We start from the raw sequence: 16681 nt of genomic DNA, 5'->3' as shown, positions 1-16681 counted from the left end.
GACATGGAAGCGGGCTCCACAAATGCCCTGGAAAGGAGTGAGCCTCTGAGAACACCGGAGAGAGGGGCTGGGCTCCAGCGGTCTCAGCCGGTGCGGCTCAGTGACGCCGCCCACCTCAGCTGCCCCAGCAACCTTCCCGCTCATTGGCGCCTCTGCCCAGACGCTCATTGGACAATTTCTCCGCCCCCTTGGCCCGCGGAAGGGCTCATTGGATAGCTCTATTGGCCCCGCCCACACCACCGCAAGTCCGCTGAGTAGGGGGAAGGAAACAAGTGGACGCAAAACGAGAGCACCGCAATGCTTTCTGGGAATTGTGGTCGTGGGTGCGCTGGGAGTGCATTGGGTATTCATTTGTTTACTTACTTATTTACTTATTTATTCATTTATTCATTTGTGTGTGTGTGTGTGTGTGTGTGTGTGTGTGTGTGTGTTTATTTATGAACGAGAGAGAGAAGACAAGTGGGAAGGTCACGGGAAGGAGAGAGAATCTGCAACAAGCTGTATGCGCAGCGCAGAGCCTGACGCTAGGCTCCATCTCGCCACCGTGAGATCATGACCGCAACTGACATCAGGAGGCGGTCGCTTAACCCACTAAGCCACCCAGGTACCCCAGGCTTTGGGTTTCTTATTGCTGGTCAGAAAATTTTATAACTGTGATTCACGCAGGGCGGGAGAACTAGCAGGATGCTCAGCTTTGGGTCGAAGGGCAGAGAGTCCAGCTGGAGGAAACAAGTGTTCATGTTGCAGTTAGTCGGGGCTCAGTCTCATTCGACAATTGAACAAATGTTCACCGAGTGCTAACTCTGCGCCAGGAGCTGTGCTAAGTAAGGGCTTTGCGCACATAATCGCCTTTCAAATGTGGAGGAAGGAATGTGTGGGAAATTGGTACAATGGAAAACTATGTTGCAGTGTAAATGCACCAGAGCTGCCAGTTACAAGGGTCAATGGCTGAATCTAAGGACATAATATTCAGTGAAAGAAGGGATGTAACACTTTTATAAAGTCCAAACCAAGCAAAACGGATGTTAAGAGATACATATATATATATATATATATATATATATGATAAAACACTCTACAGAAAAATAAAGGAATGGCGGGGGGAGGGAGGGAGACAGGAATCACCACACTTGTGACCTTTAGAGAGTGGAGAGGATACAACACTGGAAGGGAAGGGTTACTTAGGCCCTTCAATAATTTCTCAAGTTGGGGTGGTTCACCTGTGTTTCATTATTACACTTACCGAAGACATTCGTTACATATATTTTATACTGGCCTTCTAAAACATTTTCTAGGTAAGCAGTGTGTTTGTAGTTTGTTTGTAAGTAGTGTGTTTGTATGAGAGACAGCACAAGCAGGGGTGGGGCGGAGAGAAGGGGGACACAGAATCCAAGGAAGGCTCCAGGCTCCGAGCCGTCAGCACAGAGCCCACCGCCAGCTAAAACTCAGGCACTGCGAGATCACGAACCGCCGCCCAGTCCCACCGGTGCGCGGCCTAGCCGGGGCGGGAGTCGGGACCGCGGCGGCGCCGGGAGCGGGACTCGGTGCGCTCGGCGAAGCGGCCAGGGCTGGGGGGCGGGGGCCAGGCGGCGCGCGGCGCCCGAGCCTGGCGCTCCTCTGCCAGCCCGGCCCCGCGCGGTCCCCGGCGGGCGACGCCAATGGAAGTGACGCGGCGAGGGCGGGGCTCCGGCCCGGCCCTGGAGCAGCAGCCGCCGCCGCAGACGCCGCCGCCGCAGACGCCGCCGCCGCAGACGCCGCCGCCGCAGACGCCGCTCAGCCGCCGTAGCAGCCGCAACCGCCGACGCCGCTCAGTCCCCGCAGCAGCCGCAGTAGCAGCCGCAGCCAGCGCAGCCGCCGCCGCCGCCGCCGCCACAGACGCCGCTCAGCCGCCGCAGCAGCCGCAGCCGCCGCCGCCGCTCAGTCCCCGCAGCAGCCGCAGTAGCAGCCGCAGCCGGCGCAGCAGCATCAGCCGCCGCACCCGCCGCAGTAGCAGTCGCCGCCGCCGCCGCCGCCGCAGTACAGCCGCACCGCAGCCGCAGTCGCAGCCGGCGCAGCCGCCGCCTCCGCTCAGCCGCCGCCTCCGCTCAGCCGCCGCCTCCGCTCAGCCGCCACCGCAGCCGCAGTAGCAGTCGCAGCCGCCGCAGCAGCCGCAGTAGCAACCACAGCCTGCGCAGCCAGAGCCGCCGCCGCAGCCGCAGGAGGCGCAGCAGCAGCCGCCGCCGCGGCCTCGGCCTGGAAGCGATGTAGCCGCGCCAGGCCCGAGCCCCGCGGGCCGCAGCTGCCGCTGCTCTTGAACCGCACGAAGCAGCTCGCCAACCAGACCGTGGGCAGGTGAGTGAGCCGTACCGGGCCGGCCGGGAGCGCGCGTGTCGGGGACCGGGGGTCGGGGTCGTGGCCCGGGCCGGGGCGGGCCCGCTGCCCCGCGGGGCCCCGCGCTCCGGCCCGGCCGCCCGCCCGCTCCGCGCCGGGTCCTCTGCGGGCCAGGGACGAGGGCTGTGCGACGCAGCGGCCAGGCGGCCAGCTCGGGGCCGCCGCCCGAGTCCCCGGGCACAGCGGGGCGGGCCGGCCTCCCGGGACGCCCCCCGCGCGGGTCCCCGCCGCCCATTGTCCCGGCCCCGCTGAGCGTCGTCCTCTGGGGTCTGGACCCAAGCTTTCCCCGGGCCTCCCCCCCTCTCCCGGGGCTTGGCCTTGGGCAGAAACTCGGCTAACTGGTGTGCCCGAGGCCGGGCGGGCGCGGTGCTCTGGGGGGCGGCATTCTCAGCCTTTCCGGGTCGCCCGGCCGCTGCCGACCGACCGTCCACCTCCAAGTGCCTGATGGCAGTAAATAAGGAAGGGGCGATCAGAGCCCATCGGAGCCGCTTCGGGAGACTCAGGACTCCCTTGGAGGGACTTTGGAGGGTGTGCCGTCTCCCAACCGTGGCCCCTATGGACCCGACTGCTCAAGTTCTTGACCTGTAGACATTTGGAAGCGGGAGGAAAGAATTGTGGAAAGGCCTTGGGCAAATGGAAAAACAAAAAGAGGGGGGGCTTTCCAAACAGCTTTTCTCACTTTGGATTGGGGAGCAAATTCTTCTCCAGGTTTCTCTGGTATGGCTTTAATGCTTGACAGAAACGGTGGATGATGAAATGACAGAAGAGACCAGAGTTTGTAGTGGTTTTGAGAGCCTCTGGAGGTTGATTATGGTGTGCTGTGTCATCTGGGGTAAATCTTTCAAGGTCTTTCAGGGCAGTGAGCTGTCCTGTCCCCGCTGACTGTTTCTTCCGAGAAGGGGTATGAAAGTGTGACTGTTTCATCGCTTTTTCTTCTTTGTTTTCCACAGTTGAGTAAAAGGGGGCGTTTGGTTTGGCCAGAGCACGTGGGGACACTTCTTTTCTGTGTGTGTCTGAAAATACTTTTACTTACCCTGGAGCTTTCTATATTTGCTTTTTACAGTTTTGTTCCCCCCGCCCCCAACTTTTTGCTTAGTTTTGTTCAATTTCGTTGCTACCCCCAGCCTGTTATCTCCGTGTGCACTTATCCTGTTTCCAGAGTGGATCCCTGTCCCTACAGCCTAGCGGTGCCTACTTTTCTGTCATTTGTAGGAAAATGATAGAAATAACGAGTGCCAAGGGGAAGGCAGACGGAATAGTCGTGGGGTCCAAAGCTTCAAGCAGGCATCTGTGAATGAGTTACAAAATAGCTCCTTAGAAGTTTTGTGTCTCCACCCCCCCCCACCCCCTTGGCATTCCCAGTAACATGCATTGGTGAAACCAGTATTTAGTGACTATCAAGACACATCTGTCACATTGTCGTTCTGGTGCAAGATAACCGGGGTGTTCTTACCAGCAGGAGGCAGGAAGTGTGGTCTTTTCTAGTCCTGCTAAAAGGAAAGAAAGAGCTTTTTGGAAATCCCTGACGCAGAGAATCCGGTAGCTGTGGATGGCAGTTGGCGTGGAGGGTGTGGAGGAAGGGGTGCACCAAGGTGAGGAACTTGCGCATTTGGTTGTGAGGTCGATGAGTCCAGGAGGACAGGCATCTGGGGACCTAACAGAGTTGACTACGCGGGTGAGGCTCTGGAAGGGAGTGTCTCTTTGGATGTCAGCTTCTGCCAAGATGGAAGCTCTCCCTGGAGGCCTGAATGTTCTCCTGGATAGTAGCCTTTAGGTAAGTCAGGGTTGCAAACTCCAAGCCTCAGGGGGCCGGGCTAATAAGAAGAAAACAAGAGCGACTTCGACCGGGTGAGGGCCGTGGGGGACCCGACGGCGCCTGTCTTACCAAAGGGCCGCGTGAGACTATGGGCCCGCTGTCGGGCCCGACCTTTGGAGTTGTTGAGAAAGGCCTAAATCCTTCTGGATTTTCATGAAGATGAGGTGGCATTTAATGCCAATTGAAAACGACCACCAGGGCCCTGAGTGGGACTAAACAAAACACATCTGTGGCCAGATTCGGTCTGTGGGTCACCAGTGGGCAGTTGCTTGTGTAAAAGGTTGGGGAGGTGAAGATTCCTGTGATGATTTTTCTCTTTTTCCTCCTGCGCCCCACCCTCCCATTACTACCTTCTCAGTTCTCGGATGTGTCGACGAGCTCGTCCTTTCCTTTACAGAAACGTTTCAGAGATCCGAGAGTAGCCATCATCACTACTTCTCTCCTGGTTTGATTTACCAAGCGCTGTACCGAACCACCTGGCCTGGTCTCACCTACTGGTGCTTGTTATCATTTCTGGCTTAGAGAGAGGAAAAATGACCTGCCGTTGTCTGCCCAGCCAGCGAGTGGCCGAGGCAGGACTTGGGGCCCGGGGTGTGACGCTGGACCCCGTGTGTTTCCGACTGTAGACACTGGGCCGGCTGCCCGCCAGGGAAGGGTTCCTTTGGATGAAATGTCTTTGGTGCTTGCTGACTTGCTGGGCTAGATGCTTTTGAGTCAAGTCTCTCGCTGCCTTCTCCACGGCAAGTCCCAGAGGTGATGTTATTTATTCCTGGTTTAATGATGAGGAAGTGAGGACCCAAAGAGGTCATCGGGCTAGTTAATAAGAGCGCTGCCGTTCATCAGAAACCAGGGTTCTGCCTGCAAAGCAGGGAGAAGTCCTTACTTCACCCAGGCAACTCTTTCTTTAAGAAACCCCGTGTTAGAATTCTGTGTGACGACGCTTCCACAGAATCCTGGAAGCTGAGAGTTGGATGTTGCTCTAGTCCAGGGGCTCCCGCCAGGGATGGCCCCCTGGGGGACATTTGGCAATGGCCGGAGACGTTTTTGTTTTTGTCCTGACTTGGCTCAGGCGTGGGGTGCTCCTGGCATCTGGCGACACAGGCCGGGGCTGCTGCTGACCAGCCTACACCGCCCAGGACAGCCTCGCCGCACAGAATTATCTGGTCCCAAATGTCAAGAGTGGTGAGGTTGGGAAAGCCTGGTCGACTCCTTTGAGATTCTGGGTATGTGAATCGTGAAAACTCAAGATGGGTGATGTTTGCCTGCAGGGTGAAGATGTGTTCTGTTTGGTCTGTTTCTTACGTGTGGAAGTCTTGATGACAATCATTGGGCCATACTGAACACTTGGGAGTTCTCACATGGAAACCTGGACTTCCAGGTTCTTCTCAAATCTTGCAAGACCTCGCAAAGCCTGGCATCGCGGCATCGCGCCCTTGTGCGAGTACACGTCGTCGTAGCTGCAGCTGCGTAGGTGCTGTCCCGTCTGGGTGGGGCATCGACCGTCCAGTGTGCCTGGGTCCCTACCTGGCTTTTCCTGCTGTGGTTCGTTCCTTGCGGACCCCTCCCTGCTCACGGGTCTCTAACGACCTTCTCCAGGAGCAGCAGAGTCTCTACCTTGCGAGGTAGCCCGTTCAGTTAGGGGCAACGTGAATCCAAGGCATCTCTGCCCGTGAGTCCCAGGGGAGTCCTCTGGTGCCAAGACGCATCTGTCTCCCTTCCGCGAGACGGCCCTTTCTGTGTTCGGCGTTGCAAACCGTGTCCTCGCTCTATCAGCGGTAACATTCTCCCCCCCCCCCCACCTATTCCACGCCCTGACTTCCTCTGCCTTTTCCAGAGGAGGTGGCTGTGCTTGGTTCGCTTCAGTCTGAGTGGATCCCGTCCAGCCTCTGCATAGAGCAGAGGAGGAGAGGAATGTGTTCTCCCCACGACCTCTGAATCCGAGCATCCGTGGCGTGGTCATCCACTGTATTACCTACTGTGAAATCAAACAGGGTTGTTTATAGGTGAGTGAAGAAAGCCCACGGTTCACTGAACCAAGATGAACCCTAAACAGATGTGCTCACGTGTGGCCTTATGGCGTTGGTTTTACACGTGAAGGCAGCATGTTATTCCAAGAGGAAACAATGTCTGTGGTCGTGGTTCCCAGTGTGTCGGCGGCAGCCCCCTGCCCCTGAGATTGGACATGGGTATATGGTGTAGGGTCCCAGAGTCAGTATGCACACCAGGCAGTCTTGTCGGACTGGAGATGTTTGGCCTTTATGATTCTGTTTCTGTTCCTCAAATGTAGGCAGATGCCATCGTAATCAATCCAAGTATAGATCCACGTACAAATATTATTACACTCCTACCTGCCGTGTGTGTCTATTGTCTTAAATGTGGATGTCAAAAGTAAAGCAGGCCCCCGGTCCTTTTTCCAAAACCCTAGGGGCCAGATGAGTTTTGGAATTCAGACGTTTCCAGGTTTTATTTCTTTTTTATTAATTTCTTTTTTTTTTTTACGTTTATTGATTTTTGAGACAGAGAGAGACTGAGCATGGACGGGGAGGGTCAGAGAGAGGGAGACACAGAACCCGAAACGGGCTCCAGGCTCTGAGCCGTCAGCACAGGGCCCGTCGCCGGGCTCGAACTCGCGGGACCGCGAGATCGTGACCCGAGCCGAAGTGGGACGCCCAACCGACTGAGCCAGCCAGGTGCCCCATAAGTAGCCACTGTTTTCCGTTATAGTTCTATCCGTATAAACCCTGCTACCCTTAAAACACCTGGGATCCCAACAGATTTAAAGACGGTAAATCGTTTGCTGTTTCTTCTAGATTTGGCTAATAGGTTCTGTTCAGCGCCGATTTCAATGTCCTCTCGGCCAGCTTTCCCTTGACCTTGAAGGGGACATGTTTTACCTTGTTATGCACAGGGCACCCAAACCCTTCTGCTATCACATGTCATCTTTGCAGGCGGGACCTTAACTTACCGGGAGCACAGGTATGACCTCGCATGTCTGACATCCTACCGTGAGGACATTTGTTGGACACGTTTGTTGAGGACGTACAAGTCTCAAATCTTTCCGTATTTTGGGGGTTCTGGAGGCAACATATTCCTTGTTGATAAATTTTACTTCAGCCCATTTATGCTGTTACTTGTAAACCAGACCACACTGAGCGGGCCTCCACCCAAACAAAGCGGTTGGAGAATACTCTCCTCCCATAGAGACAAATGTACGTGTATGTCTTCCTTTGGCCACAGCCTCCAAGCCCACCAATGTCCACCCTGGTCAGAAGTAACCACTGTTTTGGGGTGCCTTGGTGGCTCGGTCAGTGTAAGCATCTGACTTTGGCTCAGGTTGTGGTCTCGTGCCTTGTGATCTTGTGGCTCGTGACCTCTCAGCTCTTGAGTCCAAGCCCCGCCTCTGTCAGCGCAGAACCTGCTTCAGGTCCTCTTTCTCCCTCTCTGTCTCTCTCTCTCTCTCTGCCCCTCCCCCATTTTCACTCTCAAACAAGAAAAATAAACATAAAAAAATTATTGCAGACAAAAGAAGTAGCCACTGTTTTTTTTTTTTTTCAGTGTTGAATTGATTGTATTCTTGCTTATAAACTTTCTATAGACAATGTAGCGTTCTTTTGTACCCCTGGACAAACCACTCTCACTGCTCCATTGTTGGTCCGCCACTAGAGAGAATAATTGGTAAGTACTTCACATAGAATGTGGCATGGTGTTTAATTTTGAAAACACTTAGATAACACTGATGTTAAAGTTTTTTTTCAATATATGAAATTTATTTTCAAATTGGTTTCCCGACAACACCCAGTGCTCATCCCAAAAGGTGCCCTCCTCAATACCCATCACCCACCCTCCCCTCCCTCCCATCCCCCATCAACCCTCAGTTTGTTCTCAGTTTTTAAGAGTCTTTTATGCTTTGGCTCTCTCCCACTCTAACCTCTTTTTTTTTTCCTTCCCCTCCCCCATGGGTATCTGTTAAGTTTCTCAGGATCCACATAAGAGTGAAACCATATGGTATCTGTCTTTCTCTGTATGGCTTATTTCACTTAGCATCACACTCTCCAGTTCCATCCACGTTGCTACAAAGGGCCATAGTTCGTTCTTTCTCATTGCCACGTAGTACTCCATTGTGTACATAAACCACAATTTCTTTATCCATTCATCAGTTGATGGACATTTAGGCTCTTTCCATCATTTGGCTATTGTTGAGAGTGCTGCTATAAACATTGGGGTACAAGTGCCCCTATGCATCAGTACTCCTGTTTCCCTTGGGTCAATTCCTAGCAGTGCTATTGCTGGGTCATACGGTAGGTCTATTTTTCATTTTCTGAGGAACCTCCACACCGCTTTCCAGAGTGGCTGCACCGATTTGCATTCCCACCGACAGTGCAAGAGGGTTCCCGTTTCTCCACGTCCTCTCCAGCATCTATAGTCTCCTGATTTGTTCGTTTTGGCCACTCTGACTGGCGTGAGGTGATATCTGAGTGTGGTTCTGATTTGTATTTCCCTGATGAGGAGCGACGTTGAGCATCTTTTCATGTGCCTGTTGGCCGTCCGCATATCTTCTTTAGAGAAGTGTCTATCCATGTTTTCTGCTCATTTCTTCACTGGGTTATTTGTTTTTCGGGTGTGGAGTTCGATGAGCTCTTCATAGATTTTGGATGCTAGCTAGCCCTTTGTCCGATGTGTCATTTGCAAATATCTTCTCCCATTCCGTTGGTTGCCTTTTAGTTTTGTTGGTTGTTTCCTTTGCTGTGCAGAAGCTTTTTATCTTCATAAGGTCCCAGTAATTCATTTTTGCTTTTAATTCCCTTGCCTTTGGGGATGTGTCGAGTAAGAGATTGCTACGGCTGAGGTCAGAGAGATCTTTTCCTGCTTCCTCCTCTAGGGTTTTGATGGTTTCCTGTCTCACATTCAGGTCCTTTATGCATTTTGAGTTTATTTTTGGGAATGGTGTGAGAAAGGGGTCTAGTTTCAGCCTTCTGCATGTTGCTGTCCAGTTCTCCCAGCACCGTTTGTTAACGAGACTGTCTTTTTTCCATTGGATGTTCTTTCTGCTTTGTCAAAGATTAGTTGGCCATACGTTTGTGGGTCTAGTTCTGGGGTTTCTATTCTATTCCATTGGTCTATGTGTCTGTTTTTGTGCCAATACCATGCTGTCTTAATGATGGCAGCTCTGTAGTAGAGGCTAAAGTCTGGGATTGTGATGCCTCCTGCTTTGGCCTTCTTCAAAATGACTTTGGCTATTCGGGGCCTTTTGTGGTTCCATATGAAGTTTAGAATTGCTTGTTCTAGTTTCGAGAAGAATGCTGGTGCGATTTTGATTGGGATTGCATTGAATGTGTAGATAGCTTTGGCTAGTATTGACATTTTGACAATATTTATTCTTCCAATCCATGAGCAGGGAATGTCTTTCCATTTCTTTATATCTTCTTCAATTACCTTCATAAGCTTTCTATAGTTTTCAGCATACAGATCTTTTACATCTTTGGTTAGCTTTATCCCTAGGTATTTTATGCTTCTTGGTGCAATTGTGAATGGGATCAGTTTCTTTATTTGTCTTTCTGTTGCTTCATTGTTAGTGTATAAGAATGCAACTGATTTCTGTACATTGATTTTGTATCCCGCAACTCTGCTGAATTCATGTATCAGTTGTAGCAGACTTTTGGTGGAGCCTATCGGATTTTCCGCGTATAATATCATGTCATCTGCAAAAAGCGAAAGCTTGACTTCATCTTTGCCAGTTTTGATGCCTTTGATTTCCTTTTGTTGTCTGATTGCTGATGCTAGCACTTCCAACACTGTGTTAAACAACAGCGGTGAGAGTGGGCATCCCTGTCGTGTTCCTGATCTCAGGGAAAAAGCTCTCAGTTTTTCCCCATTGAGGATGATGTTAGCTGTGGGCTTTTCATAAATGGCTTTTATGATGTTTAAGTATGTTCCTTCTATCCCGACTTTCTTAAGGGTTTTTATTAAGAAAGGGTGCTGGATTTGGTCAAAGGCCTTTTCTGCATCGATTGACAGGATCATATGGTTCTTATCTTTTCTTTTATTAATGTGATGTATCACGTTGATTGATTTGCGAATGTTGAACCAGCCCTGCATCCCAGGAAGGAATCCCACTTGATCTTGGTGAATCGTTCTTTTTCTATGCCGTTGAATTCGATTTGCTAGTATCTTATTGAGAATTTTTGCATCCATATTCATCAGGGATATTGGCCTGTAGTTCTCTTTTCTTACCGGGTCTCTGTCTGGTTTAGGAATCAAAGGAATACTGGCTTCATAGAATGAGTCTGGAAGTTTTCCTTCCCTTTCTACTTCTTGGAATAGCTTGAGAAGGATAGGTATTATCTCTGCTTTCAACGTCTGGTAGAACTCCCCTGGGAAGCCATCTGGTCCTGGACTCTTATTTGTTGGGAGATTTTTGATAACCGATTCAGTTTCTTCACTGGTTATGGGGTCTGTTCAAGCTTTCTATTTCCTCCTGATTGAGTTTTGGAAGAGTGTGGGTGCTTAGGAATTTGTCCATTTCTTGCAGGTGGTCCAGTTTGTTGGCATATAATTTTGCCTAGTATTCCCTGATAATTGTTTGTATCTCTGAGGGATTGGTTGTAATAATTCCATTTTCATTCATGATTTTATCTATTTGGGTCATCTCCCTTTTCTTTTTGAGAAGCCTGGCTAGAGGTTTGTCAACTTTGTTAATGTTTTTCAAAAAACCAACTCTTGGTTTCGTTGATCTGCTCTACTGTTTTTTTAGATTCTATATTGTTTATTTCTGCTCTGCTCTTTATTATTTCTCTTCTTCTGCTGGGTTGAGGCCGCCTTTGGTGTTCTGCTTCTATTTCCTTTAGGTGTGCTGTTGGATTTTGTATTTGGGATTTTTCTTGTTTCTTGAGATAGGCCTGGATTGCAATGTGTTTTCCTCTCAGGGCTGCCTTCGCTGCATCCCAAAGCGTTTGGATTGTTGTATTTTCATTTTCGTTTGTTTACATATACTTTTTAATTTCTTTTCTAATTGCCTGGTTGACCCACTCATTCTTTAGTAGGGTGTTGTTTAACCTCCATGCTTTTGGAGGTTTTCCAGACTTTTTCCTGTGGTTGATTTCAAGCTTCATCGCATTGTGGTCTGAAAGTATGCATGGTATAATTTCAATTCTTGTATACTTATGAAGGGCTGTTTTGTGACCCAGTATATGATCTATCGTGGAGAATGTTCCATGTGCACTCGAGAAGAAAGTATATTCTGTTGCTTTGGGATGCAGAGTTCTAAATATATCTGTCCAGTCCATCTGATCCAATGTGTCATTCAGGGCCCTTGTTTCTTTATTGACCACGTGTCCCGATGATCTATCCATTTCTGTAAGTGGAGTGTTAAAGTCCCCTGCAGTTACCACATTCTTATCGATAAGGTTGCTTATGTTTATGAGTAATTGCTTTATATGTCTGGGGGCTCCGGTATTCGGCGCGTAGACGTTTATAATTGTTAGCTCTTCCTGGTGGATAGACCCTGTAATCATTATGTAATGCCCTTCTTCATCTCTTGTTACAGCCTTTAATTTAAAGTCGAGTTTGTCTGCTATAAGTATGGCTACTCCAGCTTTCTTTTGGCTTCCAGTAGCATGATAAATCGTTCTCCATCCCCTCACTCTCAATCTAAAGGTGTCCTCAGATCTAAAATGAGTCTCTTGTAGACAGCAAATAGATGGGTCTTGTTTTTTTATCCATTCGGATACCCTGTGTCTTTTGGTTGGCGAATTTAATCCATTTACAGTCAGTGTGATTATAGAAAGATACGGGTTTAGAGTCATTGGGATGTCTGTATGTTTTATGCTTGTAGTGCTGTCTCTGCTACTTTGTCTCACAGGATCCCCCTTAGGATCTCTTGTAGGGCTGGTTTAGTGGTGACAAATTCCTTCAGTTTTTGTTTGTTTGGGAAGACCTTTATCTCTCCTTCTATTCTAAATGACAGACTTGCTGGATAAAGGATTCTCGGCTGCGTATTTTTTTCTGTTCAGCACATTAAAGATCTCGTGCCAATCCTTTCTGGCCTGCCAAGTTTCAAAAGAGAGATCAGTCACGAGTCTTCTAGTTCTCCCTTTCTATGTGAGGGCACGTTTACCCCTTGCTGCTTTCAGACTTTTCTCCTTATCCTTGTATTTTGCCAGTTTCACTATGATACGTCGTGCAGAAGATCGATTCAAGTTACGTCTGAAGGGAGTTCTCTGCGCCTCTTGGATTTCAGTGCCTTTTTCCTTCCCCAGTTCAGGGAAGTTCTCAGCTATTATTTCTTCAAGTATCCCTTCGGCACCTTTCCCTCTCTCTTCCTCCTCTGGGATACCAATTATGCGTGTATTATTTCTTTTTAGTGTATCACTTAGTTCTCTAATTTTCCCCTCCTACTCCTGGATTTTTTTGTCTCTCTTTTTCTCAGCTTCCTCTTTTTCCATAACGTTATCTTCTATTCTAGTTCACCTATTCTCTCCTCTGCCTCTTCAATCCGAGCCGTCGTCGTTTCCATTTCGTTTTGCATTTCGTTTAAAGCGTTTCTCAGCTCCTCCTGACTGTTCCTTAGTCCCTTGATCTCTGTAGTAAGAGATTCTCTGCTGTCCTCTATACTGTTTTCAAGCCCAGCGATTAATTTTATGACTATTATTCTAAATTCCCTTTCTGTTATATTACTTAAATCCTTTTGATGAGTTCATTAGCTGTTATTATTTCCTGGAGATTCTTCTAAGGGGAATTCTTCTGTTGGGTCATTTTGGATAGTCCCTGGAGTGGTGCGGACCTGCAGGGCACTTCCCCTGTGCTGTGGTGTATAACTGGAGTTGGTGGGTGGAGCCGCAGTCAGACCCGATGTCTGCCCCCAGCCCACCGCTGGGGCTGCAGTCGGACTGGTGTGTGCCTTCTCTTCCCCTCTCCTAGGGGCGGGATTCACTGTGGGGTGGCGTGGCCAATCTGGGCTACTTGCACACTGCCAGGCTTGTGGTGCTGGGGATCTGGCCTATGAGCTGGGGTGGGTGGGCAAGGTGCACGGGGGCAGGAGGGGCAGGCTTAGCTCGCTTCTCCTTAGGTGATCCACTTCAGGAGGGGCCCTGTGGCAGCGGGAGGGAGTCAGACCCGCTGCTGCCGGAGGGGTGGCTCCGCAGAAGCACAGCGTTGGGTGATTGCGAGGAGCAGGCAAGTTCCCTGGCAGGACCTGGTTCCCTTTGGGATTTTGGCTGGGGGATGGGCCACTGTGTTTTTAACTTAAAAACAATTTTCTTTTAACGTGTATTCATTTTTGAGAGACAGAGACAGCACATGGGCGGGGAAGGGGCGGAGAGAGAGAGGGAGACACGGGACTGAAGCTGGCTCCAGGCTTCCAGCTGTCTGCGCGGAGCCGGACGCGGGGCTCAAACTCACAAACTGCCAGATCATGACCTGAGCCCAAGTTGGACGCTCAACCGACGGAGCCACCCAGGCGCCCCTAATTTTTTTTTTACGTTTGTTCATTTTTGAAAGTGAGAGAGAGAGCACAGGTAGGGGTGGGGCGGAGAGAGAGGGGGACACAGAATCCGAAGCAGGCTCCAGACTCCGAGCCGTCAGCACAGAGCCCAGCGCGGAGCTAAAACTCAGGAACCGCGAGATCACGAACCGCCGCCCCCTCCCACCGGTGCCCGGCCTAGCCGGGGCCGGGACGCGGGGCTCCGCGCGCTCCAGGGAGCGGCCTGGGTTGGGGGGGGTGGGCGGAGGGGGCTCGGGCGGCGGGGGCCAGGCCGCGCGCCGCGCCCAAGCCTGGCGATCGTCTGCCAGCCTGGCCCCACGCGCCCCCCGGCGGGCGGCGCCACTGGAAGTGACGCGGCGAGGGCGGGGCTCCGACCTGGGAGCAGCAGCTGCCGCCACCGCCGCCGCGGTCGCCGCTGCTGCCGCAGCCGTCGCTCAGCCGCCGCAGTAGCGGCCGCAGCCGGCGCAGCCGCCGTGGCAGCAGCCGCCATAGCAGCAGCCGCCGCTGCCGCCGCAGCAGGCGCAGCCGCGCAGCCGCCGCCGCAGCAGCCGCCACCGCCGCAGCAGCAGGCGCAGCCGCCACAGGAGCAGCCGCAGCAGCCTCCGCCGCTGACGCCGCAGCCGCTGCCACCTCGGCTGGAAGCGATGTAGCCGCGCCAGGCGCGAGCCCCGCGGGCCGCCGCTGCCGTTGCCCTTCAAGCACATGAAGCAGCTCTCCAAGCAGACCGTGGGCAGGTGAGTGAGCCGTGCGGGGCCGGACGGGAGCGCGCGGGCCGGGGATCAGGGGTCGGGGTCGTCGCCCGGGCCGGGGCGGGTCCGCTGCCCCGCGGGCCCCGTGCTCGTGCCCGGCCGCCCGCTCCACGCCGTGTCCGCCTCGGGCCAGGGACGAGGGCTGTGCCACGCCGCGGCCAGGCGGCCAGCTCAGGGCTGCCGCCCGAGCACCCGGGAACGGGGCGGGCCGGCCTCCAGGGATGCCCCCCGCGCGGGTCCCCGCCGCCTTTTGTCCCGGCCCCGCTGAGCGTCGTCCTCTGGGGTCTGGACCCAAGCTTTCCCCGGGCCTCCCCCCCCTCCCGGGGCTTGGCCTTGGGCGGAAACTCGGCTAACTGGTGTGCCCGAGGCCGGGCGGGCGCGGTGCTCTGGGGGGCGGCATTCTCAGCCTTTCCGGGTCGCCCGGCCGCTGCCGACCGACCGTCCACCTCCAAGTGCCTGATGGCAGTAAATAAGGAAGGGGCGATCAGAGCCCATCGGAGCCGCTTCGGGAGACTCAGGACTCCCTTGGAGGGACTTTGGAGGGTGTGCCCTCTCCCAACCGTGGCCCCTATGGACCCGACTGCTCAAGTTCTTGACCTGTAGACATTTGGAAGCGGGAGGAAAGAATTGTGGAAAGGCCTTGGGCAAATGGAAAAACAAAAAGAGGGGGGGCTGTCAAAACAGCTTTTCTCACTTTGGATTGGGGAGCAAATCCTTCTCCAGGTTTCTCTGGTATGGCTTTAATGCTTGACAGGAAACGATGGATGATGAAATGACAGAAGAGACCGGAGTTTGTAGTGGTTTTGAGAGCCTCTGGAGGTTGATTATGGTGTGCTGTGTCATCTGGGGTAAATCTTTCAAGGTCTTTCAGGGCAGTGAGCTGTCCTGTCCCTGCTGACTGTTCCTTCCGAGAAGGGCTATGAAAGTGTGACTTTTTCATCGCTTTTTCTTCTTCTTTGTTTTCAACAGTTGAGTAAAAGGGGGCATTTGGTTTGGCCAGAGCACGTGGGGACACTTCTTTTCTGTGTGTGTCTGAAAATACTTTTACCTCCCCTTGAGCTTTCTATATTTGCTTTTTACACTTTCGTCCCCCCCCCCAACGTTTTGCTTAGTTTTGTTCAATTTCGTTGCTACCCCCAGCCTGTTATCTCCGTGTGCACTTATCCTGTTTCCAGAGTGGATCCCTGTCCCTACAGCCTAGCGGTGCCTACTTTTCTGTCATTTGTAGGAAAATGATAGAAATAACGAGTGCCAAGGGGAAGGCAGACGGAATAGTCATGGGGCCCGTAGCTTCAAGCAGGCATCTGTGAATGAGTTACAAGATAACTCCTTAGGACTTTTGTCTCCCCCCACCCCCAACCCCCCCCCCCCGGCATTCTCAGTAACATGCATTGTGAAATCAGTATTTAGTGACTATGAAGGCACATCTGTCACATTGTCATTCTGGCCAGTTTGTACATCTCATGAGGAAAGGGGTGTTTGCTCTTTTTGCACAAAGTTGTGAGACTTTTCAAGCTATCAAGCCACTCAGGGTCTCTTTGGCTCCGGCTTCCTCTGTAGCAGCTTCTCTCTTCACACTTCCGAATTACAGCCGTATGTGCCTCCTTTCGGTTGCCAGAGGCCGCCGAACCTTCTACCCTCTTAGCCTCTACCTGGAAGTCTGCAAAGCTCCTTTGGCCTCACCTGCCGTATACCTGCCTCCTACTCATTCTTTAGGTGTCCAGACAAAGGTCACTGCCTCTAAAAGACCTTCTCTGATGCTCCAACGTGGATCGGGAGTCCCTCTCCTGGCCACTTACATACGTCCACGTAGCACCTGCTTTTCTATAATGCAACGCCTGTTTACTTGTAAGTATTCTCCATTAGACTGAACGCCTTGAGAGTCTTTGCCATCTTTCTGTTTCCTTGGCCAGCTCTGCTGTGGCTCCTGTCATAGGGTCGATTCTCCATAAACATTTGTCAATCCAGCACACATCTAGTTCTTACCAGCTCGCTCTGGTGGTGTGAGCCCAAGAATGGGAACATGAAAGCTGGATAGAGTAAATAGTGATTCGTGGTAGGATGGTAATTCTGGCCCTGACCTTTGACTCTGTTTGAAAATCTTTATTGCTAGATGCCAGTGGAAGCAGCAGCTGTTACGGAGCTCTTAGGGGTGTGGGAATTTCTGCTCCCATAGCCAACACTGTTTCCTGGGGAAGCTTTGGCTTTACTCCTGTTGATTCCCTGCATAAGTTTGTATTTTTTCCACGTCAAGAATGATGAAGGACT

General features: G+C 52.0%; 1 long non-coding RNA gene across 4 annotated transcripts in view; it reads left to right on the top strand.

Moving 5' to 3' along the window:
- The first annotated feature begins 2094 nt into the window (after positions 1-2094).
- Positions 2095-16681, top strand: part of LOC147573021 (uncharacterized) — a 43760-nt gene continuing 29173 nt past the window's right edge. The window contains exon 1 of one of the 4 annotated variants that reach the window (XR_015245555.1): positions 2095-2331. This is a non-coding gene — a long non-coding RNA (uncharacterized LOC147573021). Of the gene's footprint in view, positions 2332-14376; positions 14399-16681 lie in introns of those variants that run through there. The other 3 variants (XR_015245556.1, XR_015245554.1, XR_015245557.1) reach the window with 3 other exon arrangements.

This window comes from Puma concolor, chromosome E3, assembly GCF_028749965.1.
Source record: "Puma concolor isolate L17-30 chromosome E3, mPumCon1.1.hap2, whole genome shotgun sequence".
Taxonomy (NCBI): domain Eukaryota; kingdom Metazoa; phylum Chordata; class Mammalia; order Carnivora; family Felidae; genus Puma; species Puma concolor.
The sequence above is the reverse complement of the archived record's forward strand: the minus strand, read 5'-3'. Positions and strand labels throughout refer to the sequence as shown.